Source organism: Grus americana, chromosome 3 (assembly GCF_028858705.1).
Source record: "Grus americana isolate bGruAme1 chromosome 3, bGruAme1.mat, whole genome shotgun sequence".
Taxonomy (NCBI): domain Eukaryota; kingdom Metazoa; phylum Chordata; class Aves; order Gruiformes; family Gruidae; genus Grus; species Grus americana.
In genome coordinates this window covers 51,105,578-51,127,555 of record NC_072854.1, presented here as the reverse complement: position 1 = coordinate 51,127,555, position 21,978 = coordinate 51,105,578, and the positions used below count along the sequence as shown (strand labels likewise).

Sequence of the window (21,978 nt, the reverse complement as noted above, 5' to 3'; positions counted from 1 at the left end):
TCCTTCTCCCTTGCCATGTGTTAAACAGAACAGTTCCCAGTACAGCCCCTTGTACAAGTGACTTTCCTCCATTCTGAGAGCTGAGTCTGAACTCCTGTCTTCTGGTTCCTCTATTTTAATCAGTTATTCTTCCATACCAGAACCTTTGCTGTTATGTCTTGGATGCTTAGTTTCCTTAAAAGCCTTTAGTGAGGAATTTTGTTTAAAGTCTTTTTGAAAAAGTGAGTAGGCTGTGTGAGCTGGATTGCCCTTGTGCACAAGGTTGTAACCCCTGCAGAGAAACCCTGCAGGTTTGTTAGGTGGGACTTGCCTTTACAGAAGCTATGTTGGCTCTTCACAGATGGCTTGCATTTAGTGACATGTCCACTAATTCTGTCCTTTATTATAATTCCTATTATCAAACCTTAGGCTTACTCAAATGTATTCCCCAGAACTTTTTTGTTTCTCAAGCTTGGCATTCCATTTTCCAGCCCCAGTGTTTAGGTACCAAAGAAGTTGTAGTCATTTGGCTACTTCATCCTGTATTTCATTAGAACCTTTGGGTGAATACCATGGAGCCTAGGCGATATGTTAATTTGTGTGTTTATACCATTGCTTCTTCCATAGTTACTTTAAACCGAACATCTGCTTAGTGACTTAATGTCTTAGTTGTTTAGTCAGCTGATTACCCTGTACCAGCATCTGCTGGTTGTGTACCCTGGCACCACGCTTCCAATACGATATCCTTCAGTAGTCTCTACTTCTGCCTGTGAGGATTCAGATGTTTTAGGAGCTCCTTCTGGCTTTTTTTTTTAACAGTCATCCTCATCTTTACATACTTCCACCTTCTGAAGATTAGCACAACTGTGGTGATTTTTTTGGTCTTTGTTAGTCATGCAGTGATACTGATTTTAAGTACGTTATAGTCACTGTGTCAGTGGCACTTTCACTGTGAGGTCTTGGACTAGCTCTATGCATTCCCCAGTGCAAGCATGTTATGGTTTATATTTCCTGTTTTGTGGTGCTAACCATGAAACAGTCTCTGATCTAAATAATCAGTGGCATCTAAAAAATGTTATATTTATGGTATTCGTTCTACCTACATAATGTCTGATACAATTGCATGCTCTGCCTTTGCTACATCTCTGATGTCTGTTAGCAGGTGATGCCTCTGTTGCAATTGGTGTCACTATTGTGGTTGGGTGGGTAGCAATGTGCAGCAAAACTTTTTATTTCTCTCTGAAATTTTAATCCACGCAGCTTCTCTGCTAGTCACTGAAATGGCAGATTGTTACTTAGATTTGATTTTAAACTCTTTTTAATACACAGTTCCATTGTACACCTAGCACAGTTTGCTGTTATCTTTATATTTTGTGTCCCTAGTCTTCCTTTCACAAAGTTTCCAATATGCCTGGTATATTAATGTTTTTATTTAGGACAAGAAATTGATCTAAAATGGTCCTTTGAATTTCCAATTTCTGTTCTAATGTTGAAAGTATAAATAATGTGTTCTGAATGATTAATGCATTCCATAAATGTTAAGACATAGGCATTAATAATTTGATAAAATTAAGTATTTAAAACATAGTTTAAAATGTAAGTGTATATAAAATGAAAGCTAGAAAAGAAAAAATGGAACAGAAAAGAACAAAATGTAATGTCTTAAGTGCTATGCACTTAGAGTATGAGCTGTATAGTACATGCTTTTACTGGAGAAACGCTGGTGATGTAGAAATATGCAAATGTGTCCTTTTTCCAGCTCTTCTGTTGAAAGCCCAGAATAATAAAATGGAACAAATAGCTGAACAGATCAGCCAGAATAGTAACATTAGAATGATACACTTGACAGAACATTTTTGTGTTAAATGTATATCCCTCTCATTTTAAGGGGAAAATAATTTATTTTGTTAACAAGAAAAAAAAAAAAGAAATTACATTTGTTCTTAATTAGAAAAAAACCCCAAACAACCAAGTCATGTAATTGGCATTTCTTCCTTCTCATTCTAGTATTAGATGAGTATGGTACCAGTAGGTCAGGATTCCACAGTTATTTGCGATTTGACCTCTAAAACTAAATAAGATCTTCAGGGCAGGAGTAATGTCTTTATTCAGCATCTAGCACTAAACACAGTCTCAACATGATACCACAGTAACAATAGTAATAAGCACAAAAACAAAACCTTTGCAATTTTCATGATCGCTTCTTTGCCCTTTGTTCTGTGTGTTCCGCTATGAGAACCCACACAAATAATTTGGAGGTTTTTTAATTATTTTTATCTAAATTTAACACGCTGAACAATTTAGAATTATCCTCACAGAATTTGTAGAGAGTGTTCTTTACCTATACAGATTTAGTACATGGTGTTTTGAAGCAGTTACCCCACACACGAACTAGGGATGCCTAGTGAAAGTTCTTTAATCTGTGCCTCAGAAGACTTTTCAGCTGATCTGTGGAATTTACTGAATACTTAAGATAAACCATCCTCATTTCAATGAACAAGTTCCAGGAAGCTTGCAGTTTAAATAATGTGAATAATGTAAGTAAGCACTGTTCCCCCCTCCACCATCCAAATTCTTTGTTTGAAATTCAGCAACCCTTCAGGGCTGTACAATGAAGTCCTTCCATTTTCTTTATATTTCTGTATTGTCAGAAAGAATTAAAAGTAAAATTATGAATGCAGCAAATAAGCTGCTAAAATATGTAATAAACTGTTTCAAGACTTTCTAATTGTCTTATTTCCTATACAGGTTTCATTAATGCATGAGGAAATCTTCTGTAGAACATAGGAATAAGCAGTTACTTCATGCTTAATTTATGTAGCATCTTGAAAGAGTCTATTTTAATACTAAAAAAGTGAAATGCTTTCTTTAACACAGAAATGTGGCAAATGTGGTATGCACCCAGCCAAAGATGATAATTTAAAATGTATTAAATACTGAATATACTGTTTATATACTTTCTGGTAACAACTTTAGCTTTAATTTCTCAGAACATTTATACAGCTTTATCACTTGCTGTTAGTTTTACAGTGAAATTTGCCTATTCTTTGCTCTTTTCAACAGAAAAATTTAAGTGAAGAATCCAGTAGCATTACCAGTTGAAGTTAAGAATTAACGTTTTTGTGCGTGTACAGTACTTGTAACTATTGAAATTTGCCTCCGAGGTAGTACATATGTTTATTTTTAAATAATTTAGTAGATGCAAAATTTACATTTTTTGTTGATGTACTGATTTTTCTGCTTTGAATTATTTTAATCAATCCCTGAAAAATACTTCGAATATTTTTGTCACCATTGCTTATTACTTTGAATTGGCCCCATTAAAAATTACAAGAACTGTCAAGGCCTTCTCTAGGAGAGCGAATCTAGAGGTGGATTAGCAGTCTAATATACTTCTGCTTACTTTCTGCTCTCCCTCATGAGGTTTTTTATTTGGAACTTACTAGGAATATTTCTTCTCTGTGTGCATTTCAAGGGTTATTACAGCCTCGTCCAAACTCCACAGTTGAAGATTCTGTCACAGTAATGGCACGAGAGCGGCTGAGTGATAGGGTTCTTCATTATAATGTCAGGAGAACCAGGGACCTTGCTGCTGGGATAGCAGTGCCAGACAGTGTTAGCGTGTTCGCTCAGAAACAAGCACGTTCCAACTTCACAGGATACTGCACAGCGCATAATTATGCTTGACAATAGTCTCTTTCCCTGTTTCAGTTTACAGAGGTGAATAAAATACATGTTGGTATGGAGTACAATGATTATATGCAGTTCTTTACAGTGTCGTTTTAAAAACATTCACCTTTAAAGTGATAAATCAGAGAGCATCCGATCGTACTCTGAATGCTGGTACTTGAGGGCAGTGCACAACTAGAAATTAACACCGGAAGCTTGAATGTAGGAAGTGGTCTCAAAACAGAGTTTCTATTAAAAGTTCAGAAATCCTCAGCATAATAAGACAGGGATCAGTTTATTCATCTGGCTGCCTTTCTTTTCAGGCAGGTTTTCTTTTCCAGGCTAAGGTTGGTATTTCCATACAAGAGGTGTTTAATAGGTATAGTAGTTGGTGAAGGCGAACATGTTCTTTATAAGTAGTCATCCTTGCTGCCCTAAGGTTGCTGCAGCAGCGTAGAAGAGACTCAGCATAACTGAGTTTCTGAACAATGTCCTTCGTCTGTGACTAAAAACATAATTCCCTTGTTTTCACTGGGCTCTTTGACCCCATGTAGCTGCTCTGATACAGGCAGTTGAGGATAAAGTTGTTGGAGCAATGGAGTTTTATCATCTATGCATTTGGTTAATTGTCTGTTTCTGCACAGGTGACTGAAAAGAATTACACAGTAGTTATTGCCAACCATTCACAGTCTGGCCTGGATTTCAGGTGAGAGGTAGAAGACTTGGGGACCATTTATCCACTCCAAGAGCCATCCAGTGATCTGAGAAATTAGTTTGGTTTGGTTTGGGTCAACATGAGCCATCAGTGTGCACTTGCAGCCCAGAAAGCCAACCATATCCTGAGCTGCATCAAAAGAAGCATGACCAGAAGGTCAAGGGAGGTGATTCTCCCCTTTTCTCTGCTCTTGACACCCCACCTGGCATACTGCATCCAGCTCTGGAGTCCTCAGCACAGGAGAGACATGGCCCTGTTGGAGAGACTCCAGAGGAGGGCCATGAAAATGATCAGAGGGCTGGAGCACCTCTTCCATGAAGACAGGCTGAGAGAGTTGGGGTTGTTCAGCCTGGAGAACAGAAGGCTCCGGGGAGACCTTACAGCAGCCTTCCAGTACCTGAAGGGGGCCTACAGGAAAGCTGGAGAGGGACTGTTTATCAGGGAGTGTAGTGACAGGACAAGGGGTAATGGGTTTAAGCTGAAGGAGGGTCGGTTTAGATTAGATGTTAGAAAGAAATTCTTCACTGTGAGGGTGGTGAGGCACTGGACCAGGTTGCCCAGAGAGGAGGTGGAGGCCCTCTCCCTGGAAGTGTTCAAGGCCAGGTTGGATGGGGCTTTGGGCAACCTGGTCTAGTGGAGGGTGTCCCTGCCCATGGCAGGGGGCTTGGAACTAGATGATCTTCCAACCCAAACCATTCTATGATTCTGTGATGCAAATTCTGTCCTATTTAGCTTGGACTTAAGTGTATTTGAGGGAGGTGTGTGTTATTTTTTTTAAGCTGTTGAATAAAAACATAGTATTTTCTATATAAACTATCTTCCTTATGTAAGAAAGGGATAAAGACCTGTAGATTTGCTATCGTTTTGGCAGTTACCTGGAATCAGTACAAGTTCTAGAATGACTGGCATTTATGCTCCTGATACAGGCTACTGAGACTCTGGATGAAAGAATTCTGTTAGTGTTTGTTATGGAGGTTTAAGATGCTGCTCTCTGCTGTGTATCCCGCCTATCTGATGCCCCTTTGCAAGAGTGGGAGAAGATTTGTCTGCTTTTCACCTGTTCTTGGTTCAGTACATCAGCAGACACCACTGATAGCCTAAGCTAAATTTACTAGAGCTTGTGTGATAGACGCTTTGAGACAGGCAGAAAACAAAGGTAGAGTTTCTGGGGGCTAGATTGTTTTCCTAAACAAGCTATTTTTTGCTGTGAGAACTCTCTCCCCCACACCTTCTTTTCTCCTGTGTCTGCCTAGTGTTTATATTTGGGACAAACAAGATTTATTCCCAGGTATAATTGAAGATACTTGTTCTGAAGTATGCAGGTGACCTGTGGGTTTTGTGAAACATTGCAACAACTTTCTTTGGGAGTTTGCCAGACTTTGAGACATCAGTGGATGTTATAAAGGACAGGTTAACCCATCATTTGCTAACAATAACTCACATGTTATTGATCCTTCCTTAGAATGGAAGAATGGACTGTCGATGACCTGAAACCTTCCCTGCTCTTGTACTCACCTTTATGATTCTTAAGAGTCTTTTAAAACTCCCACAGGAGCGCTCTTGGGATTTGCTCATTGCGGGTTCCTGCAGACTTCAGTCTCCTGAGCACCTGGATGAGACAGGTCTTCTCTAGTGATCTCTGCAGGGTGGCAGGCTGAAGAGAGGAGCACTTTGGTAGAAGGTGCCTTTGCTGCTTCCCTCCCCCTCAGAAAGCCTGGGGGGATTAGGGAGCAAATGGAGACAGGAAAGATGCTTTGCTGAACATGGCTGGTTAAAGAGCCTAACCATCTGGTTGGGGGCTCTCCAAAGTGACTCAAAGCAGCAGGAAATTCTGCTAGGTGTCCCTAGGGGAGTCTCCTTTGGGAAGCCCTGGCAGAGCTCCTCGTGCTTTCTGCAGCTGAGTGTCTTTGTCTTGCAGGAGTTGTCAGGGCTTCCTGAAGTCTAGACGGAGTCTCTGGGTAAGAGCACTTTCTTGCCAAGGAACTCAGTCTAGGAACCCATGTCAGCAAGCTTCGTGCTCTTTGCACTCACCTCATGTCCAGAGTGCCCAAGATTATATTTTCAGTACTATTGCAGCAATCCTGACCAGAAGCTGAAAAGAGATTTTTAAAATTGGTTTTCCCATCTATGCTTATGTTTAGAAGGAACAAGTGACCTTTAATCAAGTTGGAAGTGGCAAGTAGGAAACTGGGGCCTCTTGAAGACATAAAGTATATCACTCATGCAAACTTCTGAGAAATGTGGAAACTATTTTTTTTCCGCATTCTGCTCATTCAATATCAGCTATTAGAAATCACTAAAAAAAATACGGCAGTGATTGAAAGCTTAGATTTAAATGACATTCTCAGCAAGTACCTTCAAAATGAAATTATCCGCATTTGTAGCGAGAAAAGCCTGTTCCTAAAGCTTTGTTGTTTCAATTTAATCATTACTGTGCTGTTGCATTGACTGGGTCTACAAAGAACAAGTACCTCCTCTTCTTATCTTTGGTCTCAAAGTTAACAGTTTTGCTCTGTTGTATAATCATTTGGTTATTTTCTCTAATTATGTGACAAGATGCTTCTCTTTCTTCAATAAGTAGTAATATTTTTGAGTTACAGCAATAGCAGGGAATCATTCCTTTATGGGGAATAATTATGGCTCAGTAAACTTCTAGCCTTCATTATGAATGACTGTATGACTAGAAGTCCCGGACATTCACTTTCAGCCTTTTTATTTATGGATAAGGTTGTCTGAATATTTACACAATGATAATTTAATGGTGTTACTATAAAGTCTTGCATAAGGTTGCTTTTTGTTATTTTTTCTTCCTTTCCTCTTATATTACTGAAATACTCTCCCTGTACTGGTGCCTGATAAAAACTGGATATTGGAAGAAGATGCTTTGGACTTGTGATGTAGCTTAATTGCAAAGCAAAAGGGTTTTCTTCCTATTGTTTTCCTTTTAGTTAGTTTGTTTCTGGTTCTCTGAAGGAAAGTGAGTTCAGTGTATGATTGGGATATTTCAAAATTTATATCTCCTTTCTTGTTGCTTTAATACTTCAATTACTGTGCTCCTCCTCCCCCCTGACTCATGTACATTGAAATGGATCATCTCAAAACTAATAGAAGAATAACTTCAAGCACATAGGAGTTGCCATGCGAGTTAAATATATAATTATCTAAGCTGGTACCAGTCTTCAGTTATGGCCAGGGACTTAAATTTGAAAAGAAAATACAGATCTGACATAACCACAAGAAGTTTATTTTTAACTGTTTTCATTTGGCTTTTTTTTTCCTGGAAAATTAGCATGTGCATGTATTCCATAATTTGAGGTGTTCTGTTGTTTGTCCCACTTTTTGCATGTATGTAGTTCAAAGCAGAAGTTCCAGTGTTGGTGCAAAAAATTTAGAAGCATTTCTACAACTTGTGAGCTGCAGTGAGTCAGAGTAGGTAATTTTGTTAGTCTTTCTAGTCAGCAGTTTAGGTGTGAATTCTGATAGTTCCATTTGGGAACACTGCTAAATTAAGGTTATAGATTATAAAAACATAGATAAAGTTGGAATGTTTTTTGAGAAATGTGCAGAAATCATATTATGCCAAACCAAGTTACATTTTCTTTTTTAAACCTGTGCTTTTAGATCTCATCTTTGGGACCTTTCATTCTATCTATATATAGCTATAAAAATATGTTTGTTCAGTGAATAAACAGCAGCATCAGTTTTGTCACCAACGTGGTATTCTCTCCTGCTTACTGTTGCAAAGTATCTCCAGACCATTAGTAGGAGTTTCTTATCTACTCTATTACACGCATAGCCATGTCTATTTTCTTTTGGAGTGTTGATCTGGAAGTAATACAAATGGCATTTGGTGGCTGCTTTAGTTTTTACTTGTTGCTGTCAGCAGCATTATTTTCTTTTGGACTGCACTAAAGGTAGTATTTTTTAAGCAATCTTTTTACTTTCCTTATTGCTTATTTTCTGGCCTTTTGGTAAAGGTTTTGATTAAAGATCTTGCAACAAAGCCAAGCAGTTGTTTTTTCATTGCATCTGTCATTGTGGTATATAGAGTAAGGCAAGGATTTTATTTATGGCTTGTATTTTTTATATTTATTGGGAAAAACAGAAATCTGTCTTTAGCTTCTTTTTAGATTATTTCAAATCAATTACTAAGAATGTTAGTGGTATAAAGTAATTCTGTGCTATCTCCTTGAAGCAACTTGCTATAGAGGAATATTATTTCAATTCCATTTTGTTAGTTTTTACTGACAAAGACAGACGACTATCTGAATTTGCTGTATGAATATTCTGACTACACTTAGTATTAATGTTTCCAATTTGTCTGAATGTTTGTGAAACTTTCCTGGAGATGCTAGTCATAGTGATGCCTTTGTACTCTCATCCCCCAATGTCTCTAAGAGACAGTTTTGGTAAGAGTTGTGTTTTAAAGAGGATGAACGTTTCTCATTTTGTTTTTATTAGTCTCCTGGCATTGGTCAATGGAATTCTCCCACCTCTGAAACAATAGATTAAGTAACATTTGCATAGATATTTACATTTTCCTTTCAAAAATAGGTTGTGGATATGCTAAAGTTCTCAAAACTGAAGATGTGTTTATCTTCAATAGCATTCTTGAGGGTAGTGTCAGCCTTTGTGTGCACCATGCAGAGACTACTCTGCTGCTCTTCACTCCTCTCAACTGTCTGGCCAGGCCAGAGCTTCAAATGCTTGTCTACAGTGCCAGAATAATTTGTAGGCAATAAACTTCAGCTTTTGGGGGTTCCCCCTTTATTTTTTAACTTCTGTTTATTGCATTCTCTTTTGTGGTGTAATTTTTATTGTTTGTTTGTTGGGGGTTTTTTCCTCCCTCCTCTCCCCTGTCTATTTCATTCTGGACCTTCTTCTCATTGTATGGTTTTCTTCAGGGTTCGCCCTTTTTCTTTAAGAAGTTGGATTTTTACTGCTGTGAAGTAATCTTCAGTGAGCTTTAAAGTTTGGGCATTGAGTGACTGCTACATTTCATTGTTGGAACAGACATTTCCATGCCTGCACCATGTCTTTGTCAAATGCATTTGCAGATGCTTTGAGCCAGATGTAAGAAAAGGGTTTAAGGAGAAGCTCTTGATGTAATCTTCTGGGGAAAATCCATTGTTTTGGGCTTAGATCCTAGACCTTAACTGTTCAAAGTTTTCTTACTTCAGCCAGAATTTACGTCATAAGACTGCTTATGATTGTGAGACCACTGTGCATTTCAGGGACAAGTTCTCAACCAAGCTGTTTCTGTTAATACTTTAAGTATTTTCTACTAAGTATGATGGCTTTGCTTTCCTCATCCAACTAAAAACTGCTGAAGAGGCATGGCAGGGAATTTCCTCACTTCAAAAATTTTGATTGACACTCTCATATACAAGCCAAAGAAGGGAAAACTTTGGGTTACTTTTGCTCAATAGATATAAGTGATGCTTTTGGTAGTCCTGTTACTTGGTCTGAAGTTCTTAGTATTACATCTCAGTGCTTTACAGACCTTGATGCCATAATAGACTTGTCATACCTAGAGCCACTTTCTTGGTTGCTCGTACTATTTTCAGTTCAGTAGTTACCTAGAGTTGAGAGAGTTGCTTTTCTGCTGAGACTTCAAAGCCTCCAGTGACATACTGTGAAGAGTGCTGCAGGTTGGTTGTCTCAGACGTCTGTAAATCAGAGACGTAGAGTATGTTTCATTCCCTGGTGGTACTAAGGCAAGAACACTAGAAGAACTGTGTAGCTACCCAAATCCCCAGTCTGCTCTTCAAATGACGTTTGTTTTCAAACATCTCAAAAGCTTTGGCCTAAGGAGTTGTCATAGTGTGAAGGAAATCTTACGGCATAAGACTACAGCACTGTAGGAATGATTCCACCCAGTGACTGAGCTCAAATGGCAGCTGTTCTGTTCTCACATGGGTAATAGACTATGTCTTGTCTCAGGGGTATGAGAACTGCTATAAGTGAAGACTAACCCTTCTTCAAATTCTTTGGCTTCACGTATAACTCAAAGTCAATCTATTCTCAGCAATACTTGAATTGGGAGGTCAGGGGATTCCTTCCCAATTGCTTTTTTTTTTTTTTTGTCTGCTTGTTGTCTTTTGCCTTCTTTTTGTGTCACCAAAAGTGCAATGAACACTGAGTGTAAAAATTGTCTGCTGCATAATAAATTTTCCTCTAACACCAGGTCTACTTTTTAGAGACTTACCTCTGGAGTTACTCCCCACAACAAACATCACTTGACTTCACTGACATGTCTGTTCATCTAGAGTTGTGCCACTAAAACACGTCTTTTTTTTTTTTTTTTTTTTTTTTGTATGGAGGGTGTTTAGTTGAGTGTGGTTTAACTTTTTTTTTTTTTTTTTTTAAAAGAATTCAGTGGCTACCTTGGTATCCTTTTTGGAGTCTTTCTTCTGGTTCTAAGATTAATTTTTCTGAATGTTTTCCTTAACCTCCTTAGTTGCAAAGGCATATTAAGACTTTGTAAGCCTCAGTAGAGGAGACAGCAATTCCACTGCAACAATTTTTGTGCTCGGTGTTCGTTGCACCTCAGACATCACCTTGTATCTTTGCTTAGGAGATGCTTCCTCTTAGCTCTAACTTCTTCCTGACATCTCTTTGGGATCAGGCCTGAAGCAGTTTCACCTTGAAAGGAAGTACTCAACATTCTTCTGTTCAGTAACCCCTACATCTAGTCTGATTCCCTAGCAGCCCTCAGCCTTGCCATCTCCATCTCTTTTCAGTTACCTTTCTTCCTTTTCTTCCTTCTTCCTTTTCTTCCTTCTTCCTTTTCTTCCTTCTTCCTTTTCTTCCTTCTTCCTTTTCTTCCTTCTTCCTTTTCTTCCTTCTTCCTTTTCTTCCTTCTTCCTTTTCTTCCTTCTTCCTTTTCTTCCTTCTTCCTTTTCTTCCTTCTTCCTTTTCTTCCTTCTTCCTTTTCTTCCTTCTTCCTTTTCTTCCTTCTTCCTTTTCTTCCTTCTTCCTTTTCTTCCTTCTTCCTTTTCTTCCTTCTTCCTTTTCTTCCTTCTTCCTTTTCTTCCTTCTTCCTTTTCTTCCTTCTTCCTTTTCTTCCTTCTTCCTTTTCTTCCTTCTTCCTTTTCTTCCTTCTTCCTTTTCTTCCTTCTTTTTTTTCTTTTTTTTGGACTGAAATAACAAGAAGCTACTCTTCTAACTAGAGAGAGATGGAATTAATCCTTCTCGTCTCAAGAAAAGAATTTACTGCAATTTTTTTCTAATGCCAAAAAGAAAGAGATCTTGGATCAAAGAAGTTTGGATGCCTGTATTTGCTGGTTCAAGATAACGTGTAAGACATGATGATACTGTCTCTTCAATAGAAGTATTGGCCCACATCTCTTGGTTTTGAGGATGCTTCTATATCCTCTGTCTGGCAGAAAACACCTTGCATTTTGTAATGATCTGGCCATTATCGTTGTGTGCTGTTGCAGCTGTTACGTTCCTGTGCATAAAGTATCCCTTCAGTGGTGTAAAAAGAATAGCTCTTTTCTCTTTATTAGTTAAAGGCTCCCTGCAAATCACTTTGGGATATTAGTAAATCTAAGAAGTCTCTACTAACCCCTGTGCAAACCCCTGGAGAACAGCAGAACCATTCTGGACTTGGTTTCCACCTATGTTTACCTTCTCCAAGCTGTGTTCTGTACAATATCTTTTCCTAGTGTTTCCTTACATACTCTTCCCATACAGTGATGAGCTCCTTAGGTATTCTGGGCCACATAGCAGCCTGCCCCTATGTTGAATCCCATGCTAAATTCCACATCCGCTCCTTTTCAGGCATGTGTCCGGATTACGTGGATTCCTGAGTGGTGTTTCATCAATGTACTAGTTACAGTCTCCTGGACAGTCTTCTCAGCTGTAAGTTAATAAAGTAACCTGAATCACTATCTAAAGAACACCTCTTGACTTGAACCAAAGTCCATGTGATAATTAAAGTATTCTGAATTTCCTTGGCTACGGAACTTGTCCTTCTGTTGGAAAGACATGTTGTTGCCTGGTTTTAATTATCTTAAATTTAATTATAATATGTTTTAATTATGTAAAACTGGGAAGATAATAAAGGACAGAAGTACCCTTGGAGAGACAGAATTTTCTAAGGAAAATGGGCAATGAAGAGCACTTTCAGAATGGGAAAAAATTAATATTAATCATAAATCTAGAACGGGATTGGCATATTGTCTCTTGTCATCTAAGGAGTGAATTGTGCTTAAATGTAATATCAGGGCAAGGATTTAACTAAATTTAAGATGGAGCTTGATTAGTTTAGTTTATGAATAGGATTATACAGTGTTGTCCTCTGCATTGGATAGGATTAGATTTGTGGTTTAAGGATGACTTATCCTACCCAAATTGCAATTTAGCCACTTAAAATACATACGTCTCAGTCAAATCTATTTATTTTCCAGGACTGTGTAACACTATGTATATAAATACATCAGGCTCCTCCCTGCCTAGCTGAGACATTTAACTTAAGTCACCCACACGTGCTTAGAGGTGTTTAATTTGTCTATATATCTGGACAGCCTCCTGAATTCTCTGTCATTCCCAGGAGAAGCTGGAAAAGGTGAGCTGGGGCTTAGATCTATGACTGATTTCATCTCATGTGAGAGTGGTCATTACGGTCCCTGACTGATAGAGCATTCAGTTGGTTATGCCATGTTAGAGCACTGAGAAATGTGGGTGCAGCACTCAAGCTAGGTGATTTAAACCTATGTCTTCCACCTTCCAGGGGAGAAAGGGCTAGGCAATAGAGGGAAAATGCCTTTCAAGTAACCGGGACATTAACCTGGAAGGATGCATATCTAATTTTCTAATCAATAATTCTGGAGATGGTTTTATCTAATGACAATGTATATTTATTTTAATGTATAATTATTTTCTGGGATTAAGATCTGGAAACTTAGTTCTGCCGTTTGAGGCTAATATCCCAATTTCTGGGTAAGACTGAACTTCCTTATTTGCTTGCTCATTTTCAAGTGCTTTCACACAAAATGTTCTGTGGCTTAATGCTTTTACTTACTGCAACAAGGGAGGAATGAATTTATTCCTCTTAATCTGGCTTCCATCCTTCAGTCAGTCTTTCCATTTCTCAAGTGACTTCTCCAAACAGCAGGCTGTTGTTCAGGAGGCAAGAACCATCCTTCCTTTGGTCCCTGTACTTCAAAGAGGGCAGATACAGTTAATCTGAAGTACATGGAGGCCTTTTAGATTTCCTGTTGGTTCCATACATCCTCAGTAGAAAAAAATAATAATGTAGATGGACTGGATTATTCTTTATAGGCATCTGTGATTTCTGTGCATTCTGTGGAAGCACAGGCATTTAGCTAGGTATGGTGATTTCCTACTGCTGTCCTTGGAGACTGCTAAAGTGACTATGTTCCAGCCATGCCCTTTTCCTTCCTTTTTCCTTGCTTGAAACCAACATTTTGATGACAGCACCAATATTTGATAATTACAATTTTATATAGTTTTATTCCAATACTGTGTCCTACATTCTCTGAATATCTACAGTTAACATATCTTAAGTGCAGAAGGAATTACTGAAATTAATTGAGTTCCTTGGTTCTTACGTTATCTACCTCTGAGGCAAACAGGTATCTTTATTACTTGATTATTATATGTACTAGTTCAAAGTCTAATAATTCCAAGCTATCTTTTCAGAGCTCCCTGTGGAGACAGCTGAAGATAATCTCATTTCTCCATCCCTATTGAATCACTATCTACCCTTTGCTAAATACTTGTAAGAGAGAAGGAGCCAACTTTATTACCTCCCTTACTAGCTCTGCCCTTCCTCTAGCTGGCTGGGCTAATCTTTTTGCTGTATTGTAGTGAATAAACAGATTCACCTTCTTTTCTTTTCCTTTTCACATCTGTAGTAGCTTGACTCCCTCAAAGGAGCCAGCAGAGATCTGTGTTTACTGTTTCCCGTATCGCAGAATACATTATGATTGTCACATGTAATGGTCCTGAGGGCTATGGATGTTTTCCCTGTAAACACTTTATTTTCCCTGATAAATATGTAAATGCAGGGTTTTTTGGTCATAGTGAGTTAATAATGTTAATGCCATAAGCCTTGTAGGTGTACCTTTACTGTTTCTTTATTAAGAAGTCTGATGCAAGAGGAACGCACAATTGACAACAGTCTTCTGACCTCATGAAGATAAGTTCCTTTGCAAAGCTTCCAAATACTAATAGTTTGTCTCTGCTTGAAACTGAGGTAGCATTTCCAGTTTGGTGACTGTAGCTTTCATTCCCATGGATTTTGTATTTCCAAGCCCAAATCAGAAAGTACAAAACTGTAGGAATTTCAAAATGTTATCTCTTGTTTGTGCCACCAGTTATTTAAGCTAGTAACTTTAAATAATTATTTGAAGCATAGCACAAACACAAGTTATTTTAAAAATCAAGTTTCCAAACCTGGGGTCAAGAAAAGGAGGTTAATGAAGTCATTCTTTCTTTGTCTGTTTGACTGTGATTCCGGTTTCATCCCAATAATTTCTAAACTGCTGTCTGATTTGAGCCAAATTTCATAGGGGAACAGATATTTGAAAGATTGTCAAACTCCTGCACATATTATGAAAATGTATGTCTTTGCAAATGTTATGGGCAATGGAAAGGTGACGGTGTTAGTTTACATGTAAATAGATACAGGAAACCAGAGAGGAAAGGCATCTTACAGATATCCCAATTATGGGAACAGCTTTAGTTAAAGCTCACAATCAACCATGACACAAGAGCCTTGACAGGACTAGCTTTAATTAGTTCCAGTGTTCACAAAAACAAATTAGTTTTCTCTGCAATATTTATTTCTTTCCTGGCAAGAATATTTCTCAAACACAAGACATGGACAGTGAAAGTAAATGCTGGCTAGAATTAATTTAAATTATTTAAATTTAGGAAAAAATACATGTGTAAATATGAGTTGTTTAAATGCTTCTTATGAAATAGTGAGGAAATTAATTTTGTCTAGAATATAAGGGTTTTTTCTATGATCTATTTTAAGGTGTTTAAATTATAGCTTGCAAAAATTATGAAATATTAGAAGTAATTGATTAAAATATAATAAGTTTTAAAACTTTCATGCAGGTAATCCCTACTTGCTACATAAATTTGCTAAATGAGTGCTGATTCTTTTATAGGCCAAAGGATGCAGCCTTATTTATCTTTCATCAGAGTGCTATAACAGAAAGGCAAATAGCATGACATTTCTTGTTAGTAAATATCGGCGTGAGCAGTTTCTTTGATTTTCTGTAAAAGATTATTTATTCTTTGGAAGTCAGATAAATTAGGCTAATAGAAAAAAAACACCCTTCCTATTGCAACTTAAAAATGTGGTCCTGCGAAGAATCTCATTTAACTTCAGAATAGCTACATAAAGGACCAAGAGTTTGAGAGTCCAGACCTCAACCTTCAAAGGACTTACAAACTAGAAACTTAATCAGGGGGGAAAAAGAACCCCTCACTTGCAAAATTGAATTTATGCAGGTGTGAGTTTAGAGCAGGTGATAGCAACAAATAATGGTATAACTGAAAGAATTCATAGAAACATAGAATGGTTTGGGTTGGAAGGAACCTCAAAGATCATCTAGTTCCAATCCCCCTGCCATGGGCAGGGACATGATCAGGTTCAGTGGACCAGGTTGCCCAAAGCCCCATCCACCTGGGCCCTGAACACTTCCATAGCTTCTCTGGGCAACCTGTTCCAGTGCCTCATCACCCTCACAGTAAAGAATTTCTTCCTGATAGACTGCCATAAGGTCTCCGCAGAGCCTTCTCTTCTCCAGGCTGAACAATCCCAACTCTCTCAGCCTGTCCTCACAGGAGAGGTGCTCCAGCCCTCTGATCAGCTTCGTGGCCCTCCTCTGGACTCGCTCCAACAGCTCCATGTCTCTCCTGTACTGGGGCCCCCAGAGCTGGACACTGTACTCCAGGTGGGGTCTCACAAGAGCGGAGTAGAGGGGCAGGATCACCTCCCTTGACCTGCTGGTGAGACTTCTTTTGATGCAGCCCAGGACACGGTTGGCTTTCTGGGCTGCAAGCGCACACTGCTGCCTAAACACCATCTTGGTATTTAGACTTGTGTAGGTATGCTCAGGTAATACAAATGCATCCAGAATGCTGTTTTCAATTTTGGATACCACATTGCTAGAATAATGCTGATAAATTAGATAATACTTGAGTAAGAGTAATAAACATTACTGGAATTAGTGACACTTAAATTTTTTTTCCTCCTAAATAAGAACAAAAATGTGTAACTTAGTAGAATAGCTAGCAAAGAAAGGGTATGACATCTATAAATACCTGAAGGTTGCAAACAAGAAGAAATAAGAACCAGTATGTGTAATCTGAAAGTCTAAGGGAACAAAACTGAGAGGGCAAGAGGGAGAATTGACACATTTTGCTGTTTATGAGATGTAGTTGGTTGTAGAAGAGTTTACCCAAGAAATTGCTTGAAAACCCATACCCAAAATGATGAAAATTGAATGGGAAAAATACTAGAAAAATTATTGTCCCAAACAGCACCGCACTGGGTAGGAAACAGGCACATCTGAGTCCTCCAGTCTTTCCTTAGCAAATCTGTTATTCACTTCAGTGAGGAGTTTTAACATTATACTGCGTGAAGGATGAAATGATCAGTTTCTAGCCTTCAGCAATATAAATCATCAGTGTTTCTGGACTGTTGAATGTTTAATAACATTTCTGTTCAAAAGTAAACAACTTTTCTGTGAATGTTAATACCTTTTTCCCTGCAACGTGTCTGTTCAAACATATTAAGCAGCATAAATGGCAGTAGACAGGGCAAAATGTTGTTTATGCACATTCACCTTTTTTGCAGCAAATCCTCTTCTGAGGAATTTTATTGTTCACAAGGGGGAAAAATTCATGTACAAAGCAGCTCAGCTAGTAATAATAAGATGATTATTACACATCTGTACATCCCACTTGATAGTCGGTGTATCTTAATTCTTCTTTTAAAACTGTGAAAAAGAAAATCAAAACCAATAATCTGTCATTCATGCATTTGTTATCAGGATAAAATGCATTTACGCATGTGGTATCATAGCATAAAGTGCAGTGAAATTTTCATTTTTTAAATATGTGGCTTAACTATGGCTCTTGCAGTGCTGACATCATCTCTTCGAATCTGTAGTCATGTTTTGAGGCACGATAAGCTTCTGATAGTCATTGCTGACACCTGTTAGTTTAGTTAGTGAGTACTAGTTAGTATAGTGTTTTTCAGTGGTGGATGAGTATATTAGTATAGTGTTTTTCACTGGTGGATTAGTATACAGGAACGGCATAAGTAGCTCCTGCACTGTATGAGGTTTCTTAGTCACAGCCCTCTGTACATTGGTCTCATTGCTACTGTAGATTCACATTATTTATTATTTCATTAGCATCCGATTTCCTTCTCAGATTCAGCAGTAAGGTCAACATGATGAAAGGCTCGGATGGTCGTATTCCCCTTCCTTCCTTTCCTCACCCATGCACAGCCACTCATTTTTTTTTTTCCTTTTTGGCACATCATAATTTAATATTTACCAGTTGTAGCTTGGTACCAAAGGAATAATTATTTCTTAATCACTCTGCCTTCAGGGGGTTCTCCACTTGTGTCTGGGGAAAAAGGGCAGGCTTTGGCCACCGGAGCAAGCGCTTCTGTGTTTCCTTTGTGAGGATAACTCTGTTGTTAAGGCAGGGCACTGTGCCTTGAATTCTAATTCCCTTGTGTGAGGGCCAGCCTGTTTCGAAGCAGCCCGACGCGGGAGGTGTTGGCTGCGATTAATAGTGCCACGGCACGGGGGCTCCCCCAGCGTGGGGAGTTCTGGAAGTTGGCGGTGCACCGCTGGTGGGGAATGTAGCAGTTCAGTGCTGTAGCCAGGGTGGAACACCTTATCTTCCCAGTACCCACCAGGTTATTTAGGAGCTGGGAAGTTCAGGTACCTTTGCTTTAAATATTTATTATTTACTGCCACAAAATACCATCCGTTCAAAAGCAGGTGGTTGTATCCCTGCAATAGAAGTGTATTGACATTCATTTTACGTGTATTTAGTAAATTTTATAAAATTAAGTTATAAAATTGACATATGCATTTAATAGGTCTCATCCTGAACTGGTAAAGGACTGTGTAACAAAGGTAACTGTTAATACATGCAACATACATTTTCAAGAAAAATTGTAGAAAATTTTCAAAGGTAGTTATGATAGATACGCTAATATCACAGAAGCTGTACCCTTAGTTCTGGTACTAAGGTTTTGATTTTAAATTAACACTGGATTATCTGTCTCTGTCAAGACTATAAGAAAGAGCTCTTGTTGCAATCCATCATAGGGCTTTTGTGTTATACACCCTACGTAGAAACTGTTAGCAGGAAGACTAGATTAATGCTGAGAGAAAAAATGTCATCAGATAAAACATAGGTCTCAGAAAGCAATTTCAGATCACACAGTATGGTATGCATTAATACATTTTTAGCCTTTGGGGAACAGAGGAAAACTTGTAATCAAAAATTAATTTGAGCATTCTTGGCTGTACCTAAATTAGAACCCAGGATACTTCCAAAATTGTTTTTAATCAAATGACCTGACAGGAGCTCACTAGGAGAAAACTAATGAGCGTAGGGTAATCTGAATAATATTTAGTAATGCTGGTAAGTTTTGCAGCTCTTTTTTTCAAATCTTACATATAATAATTTCTGTTTAGAGGTAGCAGTATGTGTGTGTGCGTGTATATAACGCAAATACATTGTGCATATGCTTCAGATTTTTTTAATTTACTTCTACAGAAAGCTTAATAGAAATACAAGTGCAAGGAGTCACTGGGTTTTTTTCTTGATTAATATCCTAACAATAAAATTCAATGTGGTTCCACATGACGTAGACATTTCTCCATTAATATATGGACACATATGATGAATTTCATTAATTTTTTTTTTTTTTGTGTGTGGTAAGGTATCTTTAGAGCTCACATCTGATTGGGCACAATGATTCTATAATCTTTTCTGTGAACTATTCACAAGATTGGTTTTTGTAATTCTTCACTGTAGTTTAATACTGTAGTTTCCATATTGCAAGGAAAAGAATTGGTGATTAGAATTTTGTGTCTTTAAGATTTATATTTGGATTTGAAAAATGCAATTATATTCTATTCAGTTTCTGATTATTTACTGGTTTGTAAACTTTAAATATCACAGATCATGAAGGAATTGGATCATCATATGTAACAAAAGGGTTTTTTAACAATATTGAGAAGTAGAATTGTAAGGGAAAAACCTCCAAATATGAATTAATTCTAATCTAACAGCTGGAAATCTTTAGTGGTGATGGTTTTTTTAATATACTTAGGCATTTTTTTAAATCAGAAATTTTATTCTTTGTGTGTTCTGTGGTTTTTATGTTATATATATATTTTGGAAGTAAGTTGTTATAAAAAAAAAAGTTCACTATCTTTTTTAATTTCCATTTTTGCTTAAAACACTTAATGTGAAGGAAGTTTATATGTCTAAGTGTTTCTTGCTGTAGACATGCTAAACAGTATCAGGTCTAACTTTGTTCATGGAATTTTGTCTATGAGCCAGAAATGCAACTGGCTTAGTGCCTTATTGCCCCCAGCAGTCCTACTGTTCAGGGTACGTAGTGTTGAACCTGATTTTTTTTTTCCTCCCAAGACCAATTTGATTTAAATAGCTTCTTTATTAAGACAAACAAACGTTTTTACAGTTATTAGCAAGACACACGCAATAACTGCTGGACTTTTTTTTTTTTTTCTTTTGCTTAGATTTGTTAAATTTGATATAAACAACTTAACATTTAAAAGACACTTTCCATAGTAAGATAGAAGCTGTTGGTAGGGGGAGAAATGAAGGAAGCAACATGGTTAAAAGAATCGATGCTTAACACATTGACAAATCAGTAGGTACTTGTTTATATTCCCGAAAATCAGAGGTGAAAACAAAGAAAAAGTCACTTACATAAAATCAAACTGAGCTTAGCCTTGTAGCAAGAAACTATCTAAAAAGTGCCACAGTTTGTAAGCTGCCCTGCTCTGAATTGTTTGTGTTTGAATTCCCCTTCGTTAATAGGAATTCTGCTTAACAAAAGGGATGAGATTTGCAAATTCTGCATGCTGTTTATTTAACCCTAATTTATTTTGCACCTGTATTGGGAAAAAGAAACCAATATTGAGTTGAATATTCTTTCCTTGTATTTAGGATGCCTTAGGTTTTTGCTCTGTACACATGATTGGAGTGAAATCTTTTCATTAGGCTTGAGGGGATGAAAGGACCTTGTAAATGATGGTGACAGCCTCTGACATCTGTGTACTGGGACAAAAGGGGCCAGTGACAGCGCAAACGAAACAGAGGTGGGAGGAATCTCAGACAAGTGTGTAAGGACCCTGAGGAAGCCCAGACCCACACAACAGGTTGTAGCTGGAGTCAAGTTCTAACCATCTTCCCCAACAAAATTGGAAGTGGTATGGAAGCCCTGAGGTCTGGACTCACTCAGTAAAGTGGTTGCTGCATACTATGATGCTGTATTTTGTTAGATGTAGCTTGTGGACTTGACCTGGATTGCAGTGTCTCACTTACTAAAAATATGCTATTACCACTTCTAAATCTTGAGGTGGCCCCTGTAGTTATGAATTGGTATGTCGACTTTCTCCCCTGAAATAGTGCTGCTGTTTCTATTAATGAAGTTGTACTTGCTGCATTAGCAGTGCCACTCTGCTGTTACTAGGGGTCATATTTTGCAGTGTTACCCATGCTGGGAATTCTGCTGTTGTTGCCATCGCTGGAGTTAGCTCAGTTATCTCACTGGAGTTGCTGCCATTGCTGGAGTAACAGTCATTTAAGATTAAGAGGTTTTGGAAAAAAACTAATTTGTCATAGATAAAGCTCTTAAAAGTCAGCATACAAATAATTAATCATTCCAGTTCTTCTCACTCATAACTTTCCAAAATTGCCTTAATTTTTATTATACTATTTCATGATAGTCACAACCCTTATAGAGCTGAAAATATGAACTTGGTTTTTTCCAGTGTAAAAAAATTACTGTCACGGTTTTCATTGGTTTAGCTGAATAAAGGTGAAACTTAGACATTTTGGCAAGGAAGTAGATGTAGCTGTGGTTTGTATCTATAATTAAAGCCATAATTTCCAAGTGGTTTTTCCATGTGCTTTAAAGGTGAGTGTGCCTCTGTGTATGTGCAGGTGTGTGTGCATGCAGGGGGAAGAGATTGTAGTCTTAGGATATGCATCTGGGAGAAAATTGGCTGGATGGTAGTAGCTGAAAAGTAATTTTTTAGCACTGTCTGTAATTATGCCTTAAAGATTTAGTAGAACTCAAGTCCTACCCATTTTTGTGACTGTGTTGTCTGTTTTCTGCTTATCTGACATGACAGCTGTACTGAGAAGGAACAACCTGTAACCATAGGAAGAAAATAATAATTGTCACAGATAATTAAAACAATACAGAAGTCAGTCAATATTAAATACAGAATAAAATAACAAATGCATTTTAAAATATATTTTATCATTTTATGTGTTATAAATATGTTCATTATGATCTTGCAAATCAAATGCTTTACTATACAGCGTTACTGAGATAG

At 37.8% G+C, this 21,978-nt stretch overlaps 1 protein-coding gene across 5 annotated transcripts in view; it reads left to right on the top strand.

Moving 5' to 3' along the window:
* The window catches only part of WASF1 (WASP family member 1), a 101,768-nt gene that overhangs the window by 42,783 nt on the left and 37,007 nt on the right, over positions 1-21,978 (top strand). For 2 of the 5 annotated variants that reach the window (XM_054820557.1, XM_054820552.1), the window contains exon 2: positions 12,149-12,229. The exons of the other annotated variants lie outside the window; for them this stretch is intronic. The gene's annotated coding sequence lies outside the window, so the exon portion shown is untranslated. The remainder of the gene's footprint in view (positions 1-12,148; positions 12,230-21,978) is intronic. 5 annotated transcript variants of the gene reach the window in all.